This window comes from Vanacampus margaritifer, chromosome 16, assembly GCF_051991255.1.
Source record: "Vanacampus margaritifer isolate UIUO_Vmar chromosome 16, RoL_Vmar_1.0, whole genome shotgun sequence".
In the NCBI taxonomy this organism is placed as follows: Eukaryota; Metazoa; Chordata; class Actinopteri; order Syngnathiformes; family Syngnathidae; genus Vanacampus; species Vanacampus margaritifer.
The window spans coordinates 11,273,163-11,289,558 of record NC_135447.1 but is presented as its reverse complement, the minus strand read 5'-3'; the positions used below and the strand labels follow the sequence as shown (position 1 = coordinate 11,289,558).

At 37.4% G+C, this 16,396-nt stretch overlaps 1 long non-coding RNA gene across 1 annotated transcript; it reads right to left on the bottom strand.

The window, feature by feature from the left end:
- Positions 1-9,645: 9,645 nt before the first annotated feature.
- LOC144036472 (uncharacterized) lies at positions 9,646-15,503 on the bottom strand. Its single transcript, XR_013288655.1, has 4 exons — positions 15,373-15,503; positions 15,062-15,113; positions 14,164-14,232; positions 9,646-10,174 (listed from the first exon to the last, which is right to left on the bottom strand). It is a non-coding gene; the product is annotated as an uncharacterized LOC144036472 (long non-coding RNA).
- Positions 15,504-16,396: the final 893 nt, after the last annotated feature.

Below are 16,396 nucleotides of genomic sequence, written 5' to 3'. Positions count from 1 at the left end.
ATGGTCTACGTATATAGAATTTTTTTAACCTAATTCTGGTTATTTAATTCTGTCTGTTAGCGAGAGCCACTACATCGTGATAACTTACATTGATGTTTCTGCATTTGGCAATTTATTATTATATTATATTATTAGTATGGGATTTTTTTTAATGGGCTTTAGGTGAACTGATGAATACACACACACACGCACATACACATACATACTCACCCACATACAAAATATATATATATATATATATATATATATATATATATATATATATATATATATATATATATGTGTGTATATATATATGTATATATATTTTAAAAAAATAATAATAATAAAAATGAGAAAACATTTATTTATTTATTTTTAAAAAGAGATCAATGATGATGTCAAATCGAATGAACAATACTGAGCTCTCCTTAAAAAAAAGAAGAAAAAAAAGAAGCAGCCATTTTGGGCACGGAACAACTTTTGGATTGAAATCTTAAACCTTTCCATGTTTATGTGACGATCCAACACCTCCGAGCTTGGACTTCTGACACGTCTTAACATTTGGACTCCACCGATTCTTCCATATCATTTTTTTTTTTTTAAATGCTAGCCTTGTGTTTTGGAGGACCTCATGGATGAAACCACATATCAGATCTGTGTCAGGGGGTCGAAGAAGATGGCTTTGGAAACGAGCGGCGTTGGAGCCAAATTGCCATCCGCAAACCGAAGCGGACGTGGCCAAACCGTCAACCGACTTTTGCAGCCAAACCGCAGCGAGGCTACGAGAAGCAGAGTAATTAGGGGAAGGATGCTATTTGGGAAAATAATTGTTGTCCAAATGATGTTGACAGTCTGCAGTGGGCCGTTGGTTATATTTTAAAGCATTGGGTGGTTAAGTAGTTGGAAATCGTTTATTTTATATATTAGTGATAAACACACACAAAAGTGCATGACTCCAATACTGAGTCTTAATGGAGACATTGTAAAAAATTGACTTTTTTTTCCACAATAGTTTGTATACAACCAGTTGATGCCTGCCCACTTGTCAAGAATGAATTTCAAACAACCCGCTAAGACGCTAAGGCTGTCAAACTTAAAGATCGGGAACCACATCTGGCCCGTCACATAATTTCATGCGGCCCGCAAAAGCAATCAAGATCAGAATAAATCATCAGTTTCATTTCATTGTTGTTACCAAGCCCCTTTTTACGGTGACTTCAAAAATTATTATCCTTGATTTCTGATTTCCAAATGATGTCTTGTGGCAATTAAACGTTTACGAGCGGCTTCACAAACCGTAGCTTCAAAAATGAGTTTGACACCCCTGATTGCCAATTATTAAGAAATCTATGACATTCTACTCATTTCATTCAGCCAACAGGAACATACACTACTATATTACGTACTTAACTCATGCACTGCCATTAACGGCTATAGACGTTAAAAATTCATTTGAACTATTTCTATTTCACATTTTTTTCCACTTTTGTTAACAAGAGTATGAAAACCTAGATTTGTTTTTTTGTACATTTAGAACAGATATAAAATGTGTGATTAATATTGAGTTTAAATAATTAAGTAATTAAACAACAAAGAAATATATTATTGAAAAAATTAGGCGTCAGAGAATAATTTTTTTTAATTGTAATTAATCGCATGACTTCAATAGTTAACTCATGACTAATCACATTTTATATCAGTTCTAAATGCACAATAAAAAAAATTCTAGGTTTTCATACTCTTGTTAACAAAAGTGGAAAAAATGTGAAACTAATAGAAATAGTTCAAATGAATTTTTGACGTCTATAGCCGTCAATGGTTAAAGAGATGCACTAATATGCAGTTGTTGTTGTTTTTTGCAACGGATAAAGAAGATACACCGTGCGTATTATCTTGTTGGCATAATCCAATTATGCATTAGCATTAAGCTAGTAGATTTCAACTGTGCCAAACTGTTTGTTGCTGTGAAACTGGGGTCGCTCGTATCTCAAGGCACTGCACATGTTGCAATCGCACCTTTCATTATCAAGCCATTCTACTTTGAAGGTTCCACACGAGAAATGTGTCCAATTGCACCATAGTCTGGCTCCACGGAGACTCCATGCCCAGCAGTCATCTAGTCAGCAGAGACGGCGAGAACTAACACACACACACACGCACGCGCTCCAGAACAAACAGCAAGAGGCTTCCTGCGTCCGACACACGGCCAGCAAATAAACACGTTCATTTATCCGTGCACACGCATTGGCGCAACCACACAATGCATTCATTAGTGCACGAGCGAGCTGTAACGACATCCACACACACCAACGGGATTTCTTCCATGGTTTCCGAGACATATTACGAGGTGACGTGGTGAGCCCGCTTGGCCCCCGGAAGGGAAGAATGTCTCCTTCTACAGGAAGTAGGAAGGGAGAAATCGGAAGGAATTGGACAACAAGTTAATGGTTTTTGTGGTTGAAAAATCGGAGTAGGGAGTTGACAAATGAAGTCTGTTTTCTTTGGCGCTGTCACGTCAGCAAACTGCTCCGTTCCTGTGGTTGCTCACGAGATTTTCATGATGAATTCATTTCGATAGCTTACAAAAGCCCACTTGCGCATGATGCGCAACGATTCCTTGACTTACAAATCGCATCTATTCCGTGATCAAGCTCGTAACTCAAAAACGTTCTCCATTGAAATGCATGGATCCTTTCACCATCAGAAACACCAACTATATTTTTCGGAACATGTTTTTTAGTTAGAGAAATAAATAACAAAATAATTCATTTCACGTTATTATATAGCATTCTCTTCACTTATTTGATGTGCTTCTCGTCCCACATTTCTCAACCGATTCTCACCGTTCCGACTTTAACATATTCCACAAAAATGTGTCATTGGTGCTATCATTTTCACACTTTTCCCACAACTCCACATTTCTCACCCCAAAATTCTCCCTTCATTCCACATTTAGCAAGCTCATTCTGTATTTTAAGAATCGGTTAATCTATCGATTATTCACTCGATTAACTCATTCACTGCCATTGACGGCTATAGACGGCAAAAATTCTTTGGAACTATTTCTATTAGTTTAACATATGTTTTCCACTTTTGTTAACAAAAGCATGAAAAGCTAGATTTTTTTATTGTACATTTAGAACAGATATAACCTTTTTGATTAACTGTGAGTTACCTAGTGAAATCATGCAATTAATTATAATAAAAAAAATTAATCGCCTGGCGGCCCTAATTTTTAGTACACTTTTCTTTTCTTTTAATTGCGTCAGGCGATTAAATTTTTTAATTGTAATTAATCACATGACTTCAATAATTAACTAACGATTAATCACAAATTCTATATCTGTTCTAAATGTTAAATTTTTTTTTAAGTTTTCATACTCTTATTAACAAAAATGGAAAAAGTGGAAAAACTAATAGAAATAGTTCAAATGAATTTTTGACGTCTAAAGCCGTCAATGGCAGTGAATGAGTTCATCGGATTCATTTGAATTTTGTATTTAAGTGTATTAAAAGAAAAAAAATCCCTTATTACTGTTTATTAACCAGTGATTGGTGTTTATTTCGTACTTTGTATTCGTACAGTGATTATTTTTTTTTAAAGGGGGGCTGGGGGATTGATGTATTTATGTTACCGGTTCGGCCATTGTTTTTTTCAAGTAAAAACAGATGTTTGCAAATGTCTATGTCTATTTTTATTAGTTCTTTCATGAAGAACTACAGAAATCAGTGAACAATTACTGTTGATACTGATGATTTGAAATAAAAAAAAATGGCTCCAAACAATTAGTTGTCAATTAATTTGGTTATCGATTAATTGACGATTAATCGATGAACTTTGACAGCCCTACATCATTCCCTTTCAAAATGTTCCGTTCATTCAATCCACTTTGAGAATGATTTTCAACATTCTCACACTCCCTACATATGAAAAATTCCACATTTTTCACCAACGCGTTGCATATTTTTTGTCATGTCCACATCATTTCATGATTCAATATCACTCCACATCATTCTATATCTTTCAACATGATTCCAAATGTTTTCACCTGAATCATTCGACTTCTATAAATATCTTAAATATGTCATACCATTCCACATGATTCCATTTTATACCGTATCGTTCCAAATATTCTTCGTGCGCTTATAACAAGTGATGTTTCACTTTTAAGCAAAAGTGGCGCTAACTAAGTGTGCTGTGATGTCAGGGCATGTAACCCGGTAAGGGAGTTTTGGGGGAGATGAGGCAGTTGTTTGAGTAATTTACAGCAGGAAGTAATTATGTAAATTCTAAAGCTGGCTCTTCCAGTTTACAGGCGGCCCATAAACCATCTGTCATGTCTGGCCGGCAATAAACGTTATTTATTTCTTTGTTTAATAATGCTCCCACCGCGACTCCTCCCCCCAGCTTGACTTTTTAAAGCCCAACAGGAAAAGTGATGCGCCAGCTGAGCCCACACGACCAATGCAGGACTCCCAAATTCAGAGTAAGGACAAAATACAAACGGGGGTCTGTGTTAGTTATTTTTTTATGAAAGTAACACAAGTGCTTGATGTGGTTTTGTTACATGCGGTTTGATGCGTTTAGGAACGGAAGGGCTCGCTTTTCAAAAGTGGCCACAAGACAATGAAAGTGAAATAGTGTGGAAGATGCTGCAACTCAACTCATCTGATTATCCTTTCATTTCATTTCCGTTTATTTATGACTGGCTGCCCTTGGCTTCATGTCTTGTTTGTTTGGGTTGTTTTTAACTTGGTTGTTGTTTAGCTTTCATGCAATTGTCTATATTTCATCTTTTATGTTTCCATTTATGTGCAGCACTTTGTTGCAGATTCGGTGTTTGTCTTGGAGTTTTGGAGTAGAAATGAAGTCCAGCAAGGATGTAACAGTTTCCAAGTTCTGTTTCCGTTTCAATATGTTTGACTGCAAGTTAACTCATTCACTGCCATAAATTCATTAAAAAATATATAAAAAATTTAGGGGCGAAAGGCAATTTTTTTTTTTTATTGTAATTAATCGTATGACTAGTTAACTCACGATTAATCACAAATTTTATATCTGTTCTAAATGTACAATGGAAAAAAACTCAAGGTTTTCATACTCTTGTCAACAAAAGTGGAAAAAACTAATAGAAATAGTTCAAATTAATTTTTGACGTTTTTAGCCGTCAATGGCAGTGAATGATTTTTTTTTTAAAAGAAGAAACGATAAAAAATTTGGGGCATCAGGTGATCAAAATTTTAATCATAATTAATCACATGACTTTACTAGTTAATTCACGACTAATCACAAATTGTATATCTGTTCTAAATGTACAATAAAAAAAGATTATAGCTTTTCATATTCTTTTTAACAAAAGAGGGGGGAAAACTAATAGTTAAACTAATTCAAATAGTTCGAATGAATTTTTGACGTTTTTAGCCGTCAATGGCAGTGAATGAGTTAATAATAATAATAATAATAATAATAATAATAATAATAATAATAATAATAATAATAATAATAATAATAATAATAATAGTTCTGTTTCCGTTTCAATATGTTTGACTGCAAGTTAACTCATTCACTGCCATAAATTCATTAAAAAATATATTAAAAATTTAGGGGCGAAAGGCAATTTTTTTTTTTATTGTAATTAATCGTATGACTAGTTAACTCACGATTAATCACAAATTTTATATCTGTTCTAAATGTACAATGGAAAAAACTCAAGGTTTTCATACTCTTGTTAACAAAAGTGGAAAAAACTAATAGAATTCAAATGAATTTTTGACGTTTTTAGCCGTCAATGGCAGTGAATGATTTTTTTTTTAAAAGAAGAAACGATAAAAAATTTGGGGCATCAGGTGATCAAAATTTTAATCATAATTAATCACATGACTTTACTAGTTAATTCACGACTAATCACAAATTGTATATCTGTTCTAAATGTACAATAAAAAAAGATTATAGCTTTTCATATTCTTTTTAACAAAAGAGGGGGGAAAACTAATAGTTAAACTAATTCAAATAGTTCGAATGAATTTTTGACGTTTTTAGCCGTCAATGGCAGTGAATGAGTTAATAATAATAATAATAATAATAATAATAATAATAGTTCTGTTTCCGTTTCAATATGTTTGACTGCAAGTTAACAAAATTGCACACACGCAAAAAAATACTAATAATAAAAAATAAAAAATCCAAATACATTTTGGTGCGGCTCCTTCAATTTGGTTACGAAAACAGATTATTTCATTGGTAAACGAATGGAATTATCGCCACCTACAGAGCTGGAGTGGAATTTCGGACTGTTTGACGAGTTTACAAGTGTGCTGTGTTTGAGCGACCAAATACGGTTCCTTGTTGTTGCCAGGGCAACAAATGAAATGCACTCAAGTTGATGCTGACGTCATCCATCCTCAAAGGCCTCTAGAAAGGAAAACAAATAAATCCAGATTGGATGGTGCAGGGAGACAACTTTTATCAAACAATGACTTCATTTGGAGCCATAAAATGGAGAGCTGCACTTCCCTCAACAATATTTACAACTGTGTTATTGCTTTTTTCCCCTCAAAGCATCCTGACACAAACGGCAAATCCCACATCACAACACGTCACATCTTTTAGATATCTTGCCGACTTCCCCCAAGATAAAACTTGGGGTCCTATTTGGCATTCGTGTGGCAAAAGCCCGAAGTGTCACATCAGATTGTTTTCCTGCTAGCGGGGAGGCTATCCTATCCGAACTGCAACATCCTGACGGTGGCGATGAGCTTCTTTACACAATTTGGATTTTCAGATTTTCTTTTGAATGCTTGATTTAAGTATCGTGTTATGAAGTAAATCCCGTTTGACCTTCCTTCTTCAGCAATACTGAAATTAACATTTAAAATGAACCCCAAAAACTCATGTATAATATTGATACGAAAACAATGGATATTTTCACTATTAAAGTTAGTTTTAAAAATGTAAAACCTCGTTTTAATTTGCAAAAAAAAAGCATTTTCCTTTTTATTTTATTTTGTAAATGAATGTTGTCGTTTTTTGTTGTTGTTTAAGTTATTTTGCTGGTTTTTGTATATGTGCTTGATATGCGATCTGTCCTACCCCAAAGGGGGAAAAAAAGCCTTCGGTCAACTTTTGTTTTTTGGCAAAAAAAGCCAGACATCTTATAGAGAGCAAATGGGAGCGTAAGCATGGGTATTTAGGCATGAGTGTGTGTGGTCTTGTTTTTGTTACATAGTGGGGCCAACATTTCAGGATTTCACACAGTTGTGGGGCTCACAAGTTTAGACCTCTTTTTGAGGGTCAAGACTTGGTTTTAGACTTTAGGTTTGAATTGGGTTATGGTTGAGGTTAGGGTAAGGAATAGGGGTAGGCGATCATTTTTGATGGTTGGGGTTTGGGGGCGGGGCTAGGAAATGCATTATGTCTATGAATGTCCTCACAATTATATAAGTACAAGCGTGTGTGTGCGCGCGCGCGCGCCTCGGTGCTTGGAGCCAGCAGCTCGTTAACCTGCCTTCCTTCCTGCTGTCACCCCAAACTAAATAAACACATGGGCTATCTGCATTGCCTGTACTGTACATGCGCGCGTGCACACACACACACACACACACACACACACACACAGATAATGCACTCACCTGCGCGAGGAAAGAGAAACCCTGAGAAAATACACAGCCTTGCGCTATTTGTAGGGCAAACAATGGCGGGATGGCCACGAGCTGGCAGGAAGTGCACTTTACTGCCCAAGCTAGCTGCACCAAAACACACAAAACACATGTACAGCAAGGAAAAGGCCAAATGGACGACAAGTTCCACCCTTTAAATCGACATCGTCCAATCGCCGATTGACTCGTATGCGGCAGTGATGGTCAACGGAGCAGAAACGAAATAAGACATTAACACGGTCTCACCTTTGACCTAGCACACATGTGTCAAGATCCGGTCCTCGAGGGCCTGAGTCCTGCCTGCATGTTTTAGAGGTTTCTCTACTCCAACACGCCTGATTCAATGATCAGGATAATTATCAGGCTCCTGCAGAGCTTGCTGATGATGTTAAATATGAACCAGCTGTGTCGAACGTGGGAAACCTCTAAAACATGCAGGACTCAGGGCCTCGAGGACCAGACTTTGACACCCTTGACCTAGCGCATCCCCCCGCTGCCTAGCTCCATTGAAAGCCAAGTGAAAATGGAGGAAGTTGACTTTAGTGGTTCTCGACTTGTGCACCCCCCCTGGAGTTCACAAAATCATTTGCAAATTGCAGGACTATGTCAGGGGCCAAATCCTGCTGCAAATAGAGAAAAACAAACAAAATGGCTTTCATTTCCTACAGATGGCGGCAAAGCACTACTTTAGCCCAAATGAAACTACTCAACTGACTTCAACATGCTGTGGTTCCTCAGTGCCGAGATTCCGGGAGATGGCGGCAAAGCACTACTTTTGTCAAAACAAAGACCTCCTTGGCACAAAGTGGACACAAGATGGCACCCACGCATGTGGAAATTGTGAGAAAGATGACAAAGTTGAAGACATGAATGACAAACGGGGAACAAGTGGCAGTGAAAGCCTCGACTCCACTTGACAAAGTGGATGACGAGCGGCGCAGCCGCGTCATGCATCGCCATTAATAAATTGAAGACTTCCTGTTATTTGGCGGTGAGGCCAGAGGAAATTATTTGGCGGCACGTGGCTCATTTTGGTCAGAACGCCGGCACTCCGCAGCCCGCTTCCTTCCTCTGCGCTCGTCCAAATGAAAAACAGTGGACACGCGACAAACAGCTGAAAGTGCTGAATATTTGCCAGGACATTACTATGGGATGGAAATGACATACAAAGCATGTAGCAATCGCTGATGTCACTTTAACACCGTTTCACCAGTTTGTGACAATAAATTGTAATCAGACTACTCACGAATGATTTGGATGTATTAATACAAAACATAATCATGCTTCGATGGTAAAAAAAAAAAAAAAAACATGTCACTCAACAAGTTGCCATGACAATTTATCAGGAAATTGTTCATCAGCACATGAAATTTAAGACGGAATATTCTAGAATTTACAAGTTAGCCTTTCCGCTAATGTTAACTCATTCACTGCCATTGACGATAATAGACGGCAAATATTCATTTGAACTATTTCTATTAGTTTTATAAAATAAATAAAGACAAAGTTCTATTATCTTCTTCTTTTTTTTTTAGTAATGAAAAAGACAAAGTGCAAGTTAAGGCACACTCCCTTCCTTTAAACATGGAGAGTGAATTACAAAGTAGCCTAGGCCCAGGATATTGAAAAGGTCAAGAAAGTTATGCCAGCTAGGTTTTACTGTTGCCAGCCCTTTTTTGCACTTCAGGGCCACCGTACCAGCCAGGCACTAATGCTAACACTAGCTGCTAGCCACTAACGTCGGAGACTTGCGGCGTATCATACAACGGCGACGTAAATAACTAGCGGTTTCTTAGCGTCCTAAATTAGCGATTAAATATACTTTTGGGATGGCATTGTGATAATAATGGTAGAAAATATGTAATTTCAATAAAAAAGTCGATATGTAAGCCAACACGTCGAAAAAGGAAGTAAAGCTAGCGGTCACATCGTCGCGCAGGCCGACTTCAAAGTAAAAGCCACCAAGGCAATTGCATTGGCATCAATGTATTGTTTGGTAAAGCTTTATTTTGTGTGTGTTTCCAGCTTATTTGACATGTCTGAATAATGGGGTAAATCTATTATGTAACCAGAAAGGAGTTTGACTCTTCCTCATGCGTCTACAGCAACATCAAAACTTTGTGACTGTGCAAAGTGCGCAATCTTTGGTCTCAATCAAAGCCGGTTTGTCCTGGGATTTCAACGCCCGCGGCAACAGCGGAACTCTGTGTTTACCCATCCCATAATGTGGCCCATTCAAGCCGGGGACATCTTGATTAGGTCTGCTGAACGTCTGCTTCTCATTTGGCGAGGAGGAAGAGGAACCAGAGTGCATGAAGGTGGAAAAATGCAAGCCAGTCGTTGCAAGTGCAGGCTGGGTCAAAGGATGAACTTTGGACAGTCAGGAAGCAACAGATGAACTTGTCTGCTTTCCCTGGGTTGGCCTCCAGTGGGGCACACTGATCAGCCAGCAATTGGACGGAATATTCTTGAACCAACTGCCCACTTCCGGACGGGTCGCGGTGCAAACAAGCAAGCCGGGCAACGTTCATTATCACTGATCACCAAGAAAAAAAAATGAAAAAAAAACATTGACATTTTACAGGAATGTGAGCAGGTAAATGACGAAGGAGGATTAAGACTACCTTGTAAGAGCATTTTTTCACTCCTAATATTACAACTTCATTCTCATCAAATGACAAAATGTTTCCCGGAATCTTCAAACTTCATTTTTCTCACAATTGTACAAGTGCATTTGTGTAAAATTATTTATTTTTTAATGAATAACGACTACTACATATTATTACATGTGTATTATTTTGGGCAAATCAGGTTTGTTTTTTGGGGGGAAATAACAAAAAAAATCCTTCATATGTAACATTCATTTTTCATTAAAAAAAAAAAATGTGTCACACATTTTTCCATCTTTATTTTTGTAAAATTGTCTTTTAAGTGAAATGATTACTTTATTCTTGACAAATTCCATGTGGTTTTGTAAAATTTGAATATATCCTCATTTCATTCTGTCTTTAATTTCATAGAATACAATTTGCACTTTTTTCTCCATAATAATAATAATAATAATAATAATCCTTTATTTTTGTCAAATTACGTTTATCTCATTATCATTCTTTTCCATCGAGATGACTTTTCTCATATTACAACTTAAGAAAGTTTTAAAAGTTCCAATTTAATTTAGTTAACTCATTCGCTGCCATTGACGGCTATAAATGTCAAAAATTCATTTGAACTATTTCTATTTAACATTTTTCTTAACAAGAGTATGAAAACCTAGAATTTTTTGGGGGACATTTAGAACAGATGTAAAATTTGTGATTAATCTTGAGTTAACTAGTGAAGTCCAAGCTTTAATCGCCTGATGCCCCTAATTTTAATAATCTTTTATTTGAAAAATTTTTAATTAATAAACTTTATAAAAAAATTTTTTTTAAAGATTATTAAAAATTAGATGCTTCAGGCGGTTAAAATTTTTCATCGTAATTAATCGCATTACTTCACTAGTTAACTCACGATTAATCCCAATTTTTATATCTGTTTTAATACAATAAAAAATTGATAGGTTTTCAAACTGTTTAAATGAATTTTTGACGTCTATAGCCGTCAATGGTAGTGAATGAGTTAAATAAGTCATCCTTTTAATATTGCAACTAAAATGACTTTTTTTTTCTTGTCATATTAAAACTATTTCGACTATATCCTAAAATGAAAACTTTGTTATACTTGTAGTAACAATATGAATGTGTGGCGCTAATAAGCTTTTGTACATTTCCTGTGATTGCATAATAGTTGCGGGTGGCGCACATAAAACAATAAAGGGAGGGGGGGGGCAGAACGGGTGACCCAAAGGTGGCGCGGTTGTTTATCGTTCCCAGCAGATGCTCAGCCACGGCAGCGCTCACAGACACACCCACTTGCAAATATATCCAGTTACATTTGAAAAAATATACACATGAGAGAGCACACACTCCCACGGTATTCATGTGTGGAAAAACTTTGGAGCAAACTATGCAACACACACACACATAGGCAGCTCATCGGAATGGAGTTCGATAAGAGACGCAAGAGTCAACAGCCCCGCAGATAACCTGCTGATAGCGTGTTCCCTTGCTTCCGCTGACCTTTTGTTGACCTCACCGTCCTGTGGATGTGCACTCGCACTCGTTATGCACATATGGGAAGCTTCAAAAGCAAGCGAAAATCAAACCAGGATGGGGCTGAAGATGGATCCCTGAGGGACCCCGTGACCTCTCACGCTAGTCGCACATTCACAAACGAGCCAAACAAAAATGCAAAACAAGCTAAATGTGTGTAAAAGGGGGGGGGGGGATCCCAACCTGGCTTACAGCATGGGGGAAAAAAAGTGGCGCTCCACATGCGTGCCCGCGCTCGCCAGCGAAAGCTCATTCACATTGTCAAACACCTGCCGCATTCCACAGACAACAAGTCAGCTACTGATGGAGCTACAAATTCATCAGCCAGCCAAAAGGCCAAGCAAGAACTTGAAACATATTTAATGAAATCTTTTCACGGGACAACCCTGAAGAATTGACACCATGAAAAAGTGTACAGCTTATGGAGCAGTGTCAATAGATTGTTTTCTTGAAAGAATGCATTAATAGCAACAAAAGTGAGTTAACCCCTAAGTGAAAAGGCCCAAAGTGTCAATATTTTGTGTGGCCAGCACTGCGTTAACTCTCTTGCACACCACAGCGTCAATATGGCACTTTGGTGACATCCTGTACATGCAGAACCTGTCAGGCAATTACGATTTTTAATCATAATTAATCGCATGACTTCAATAGTTAATTCACGATTAATCGCAATTTTTATGTTATAAATGTACAATAAAATGTACAATAATTTATAAGAATAAAGTTTTGATCTTGTTAAAATAAAAGTGTTAGAAAAAAATATAGAAATATGGCTGCATCTTTTAGTTATTGATAGAGTAATTTCATAATCATTCATAAAACAGTGAAAAGTAAAAGGATGTATTGTACTGGCAAAAACGAGTCTGATATCGATTTGTGTTGAGGTCATTTTTCTGCCACTAGATGGCATAATTGCATTTGTAAGACATTGGTGACAGCTCAGTACATTTTTCTTTTTATATTAACTCATTCACTGCCATAAATTCATTGAAAAAAAATTATTAAAAATTAAGGGCAAGAGGGGATTAAAATGTTTTAATTGTAATTAATCACATGACTTCACTAGTTAACTCACGATTAATCACAAATTTTATATCTGTTCTAAATGTACAATAAAAAAAATTCTAGGTTTTTATACTCTTGTAAACAAAAGTGGAAAAAAATATGAAACTAATAGAAATAGTTCAAATGAATTTTTGACGTTTACAGCCGTCAACGGCAGTGAATGAATTAAAAAAAAAAGAAAAGAAAATATTATTAAAAATTCGGGGCGTCAGGTGATTAAAGTTTTTTTAATTAATCGCATGACTTCAGTAGTTAACTCGGAAAATAATGGTTATACATAGTTAATGATTTTTTTAGGTTTATAGCCGTCAATGACAGTGAATGAGTTAAGAGCTATCTAATCTTTAACATGAAGTAAAATCATGTGAAATTGTGCACATTTTTACATTTTAAAATTCAACTTGACCTCAGTATCCACAAATATACACATTATTAATAAATTTATTGCTGCTAAATTTTGACGGCGTGTCTGCTGGAATTCCCCTAGTACAGGCTTTCCGAGTAAGAGGCGGTCATTAATCACCCGGTAAAAAAATGTGTGTGATTAAAGGAACTTTAAATTAACTCAAAACGAACGCACTAATTTTGACACCCCTAATACAAACAAAGCCGACGATACATCCAAGCAGCCTGTACGGGACGAGTAAAAGGTCATGAGGTCACGACCAAGGAAGCCCTCAGACGGAGGCCATCGGAGCAACATGGATGAGTGGAGCACTTCAAAGCAGGAGGAGGAAGGGGGGGGGGGTCTTGCATGTTCAAGGGGAAGTGGGGAGCTTACAGGGTGACATTAGGCAGGTCCGGAGGAGGGGGAAGCATTTATGTGGACAAATCTGATTATGTTGGATTTGTTTTGATGACGTGTCGCTTTACAAAAAGTCCAAAGCCAAACATTTGAAAATCTGCTATTGACAGATGTCGAACACGATGGCCTAAGTTGCCTCGGATAAAAAAATTATGATTTTGCAAGTCGTCGACTGTCCCCTTTTTATTTTTCTTCTTCTTCTCTTTTTACTGTCCCCTGATGTGATATCAAGTTTGCAACGTATGACATTATATTGTCCTTCCTAATCCATTTGGATTTCCCTTACGATGATTTCGCACCACTTGCTTCCTCGTCCTCGTCCTCCTCGTCCTCCTCCTCCTCCTCCTCCTCCTCCGCCTCCTCCTCCTCCTCCTCCTCCTCCTCCTCCTCCTCCTTTCGGCACCTGTGCCCCTGCGAAGGAGGAGGAGGAGTTCCGGAGAGGAGGAAGCCCCCAGGGGTCCGCGAGGCAACTCACAGATGGTTAGCAAACGACAGCTTCATTACCTGCGCTTGACGACGACTCGCTCTTCCTGTCACAAGTCAAACGTCTTTGTTTGTTGCTCGCCATTTGATCTGCGTACGACAAATAAGTAGGAAGATTTAGTTGAACGTTAAATTACACACTTGACGGATGAGCAGAAACTGCAGTGATGCCATTAACTCATTCACTGCCATTGACGGCTATAGACGTCAAAAATTCATTTAAACTATTTCTATTAGTTTCACTGTTTTTTCCACTTTTGTTAACAAGAGTATGAAAATTGTATTGTACCTATAGAACGGATATAAAATTTGGGATTAATCTTGAGTTTAAATAATTAAGTAATCAAACAAAAAAATATTACAAAATTAGGGGCGTCAAACGATAATTTTTTTTTAATTAATCCCATGACTTCAATAGTTAACTCACGATTAATCACAAATTTTATAACTGTTCTAAACGTACAATACATTTTTTATATATTCTTTTATTTATTATTTATTTTGTTCAACACAATGACAACAAATTGTAAACGAAGACCTTTCTTTCTTAACAGATGATGACTTGCCAACGTGTCAAATTTCTGCAGTGTAGTGCCAACAACTGCTGAGGAGTTATTCAATGTCAGATTATTTTTCCCAAAATAAGTATTGGTGACTGGTATCAGCAGCCTCCATGAGTATCCAATACTTAAAAATAAGGCTGGTATCATCCCAATACCGATACATGTTTTTTGGTACTTGCCCATCCCTAGCAATTCTAAACCTTTTGATTACCAAACATAAACATGCTCACGCACCCACCATTCATCCATTTTGGTCACTCCAGCATACAAAGCAGGAATCACAAAGACAACAATAACAAAGCAAACGGTCAATAAATAATGAGAAATTCTGAAGCCGAGCTGCGGTTGGTCGTTACCTAAGCCAGCCTGTCATTTTCAGTCCACAGCAACTGGCAAAATGGCCGCCCTCTGAAATTGATCAAAATGAGTGGATTTTGCTGCTTCATTCATATTTCACACATGCAATATTTAAAAACAAAAAAAAAAAAACAGCTTCTTCTCTCACACACTCTTATTATTAATGACACAACAGCAATAATGGGCATGCTATTGCCAGCGGACTGTTCAACACATTGAAGAGTTGATTTAAGAGTGCTCTTGTTAGCTCAGCACAGTGGCAGGAAAAGGCTTTAAACACGTTGAACAAACTTAAAAGACGAGAATTTACCAGTACCACAGTCGACAAACAGGCTAGTTTGCTAGCTAAGCAGGAAGCAGCGGTCACATGGCCACAGTCCACAGGATCAGAAAGTGAAATCAGGGCAGAGTCGCAGGTTTGCTGTGGGGCAGCTGTGTTCAGGGAACTATCTAATGAAGAGTGATTTATTTATTTATTTTCATATGGGAAACAAGCACCACAGTCGCCATCAGGGGGCAGTACAAAACATTGAACGTTCAACAACCTTATATTATTTGTCCACATGTTTGCTTGACTGTTGAAATATCTGTTCTAAAAGCACAACTATTGTTGCTAGCTGTTAGCATGTCAATGGGGTTTGCTGTTTGTATTAAGCTAGCAATGGCAAAGAAGTTTGGTTGTTTTAACTAGTAAATGTTGTGTAATTCTCTATGTTTAGTCAACTTCAACAGGGAAGAGTTTTGACGCTCTTTTTTAATGAAATAGCGATCACGCCGTCAAAGAAAACATATTGCCATGAATGAGGAAACGGACAACCCACAAAGTCAGCCAGTGGGCGTGTCCACTGGTACAAGTTACAACCATGTACACAACACAAAACAACCATTTTGGTTATGAAAAGGAACATTTGTTGTTGAAATTTACAAGCGCGTACCATACCAGCGGCTAGGAAAACCAAAAAATATGGTGGATGCACGACGTGCTGTTTTTAAGATACTGTTGGCAACAATTCGTTCATTGATAACAGAGACCTTCCACACTTTGCTTTCTAACCACACCAGTACATAGCAACAAGTATGTCTACTAATTGAGGACGTCCTTAACTATATGATGTCTTGGAGTAGCCAACCTATGCCAGGTATACCTAATGAAATGTCTAAGGGGGAGGGCGAGATGAAGAAGAGCAGCATGATGGCCTCAAGTGGTGCGTTGCAGCAACGTCACCGGCAATCAAGAAAGAAGAGCGAGAATGAGTCATACGCAAGCCCCGCCTACAAGAACCCCCCTCCCCCCTTGTAGCCACCTTACGTCCGTCCTGACTCATTCATTCGCG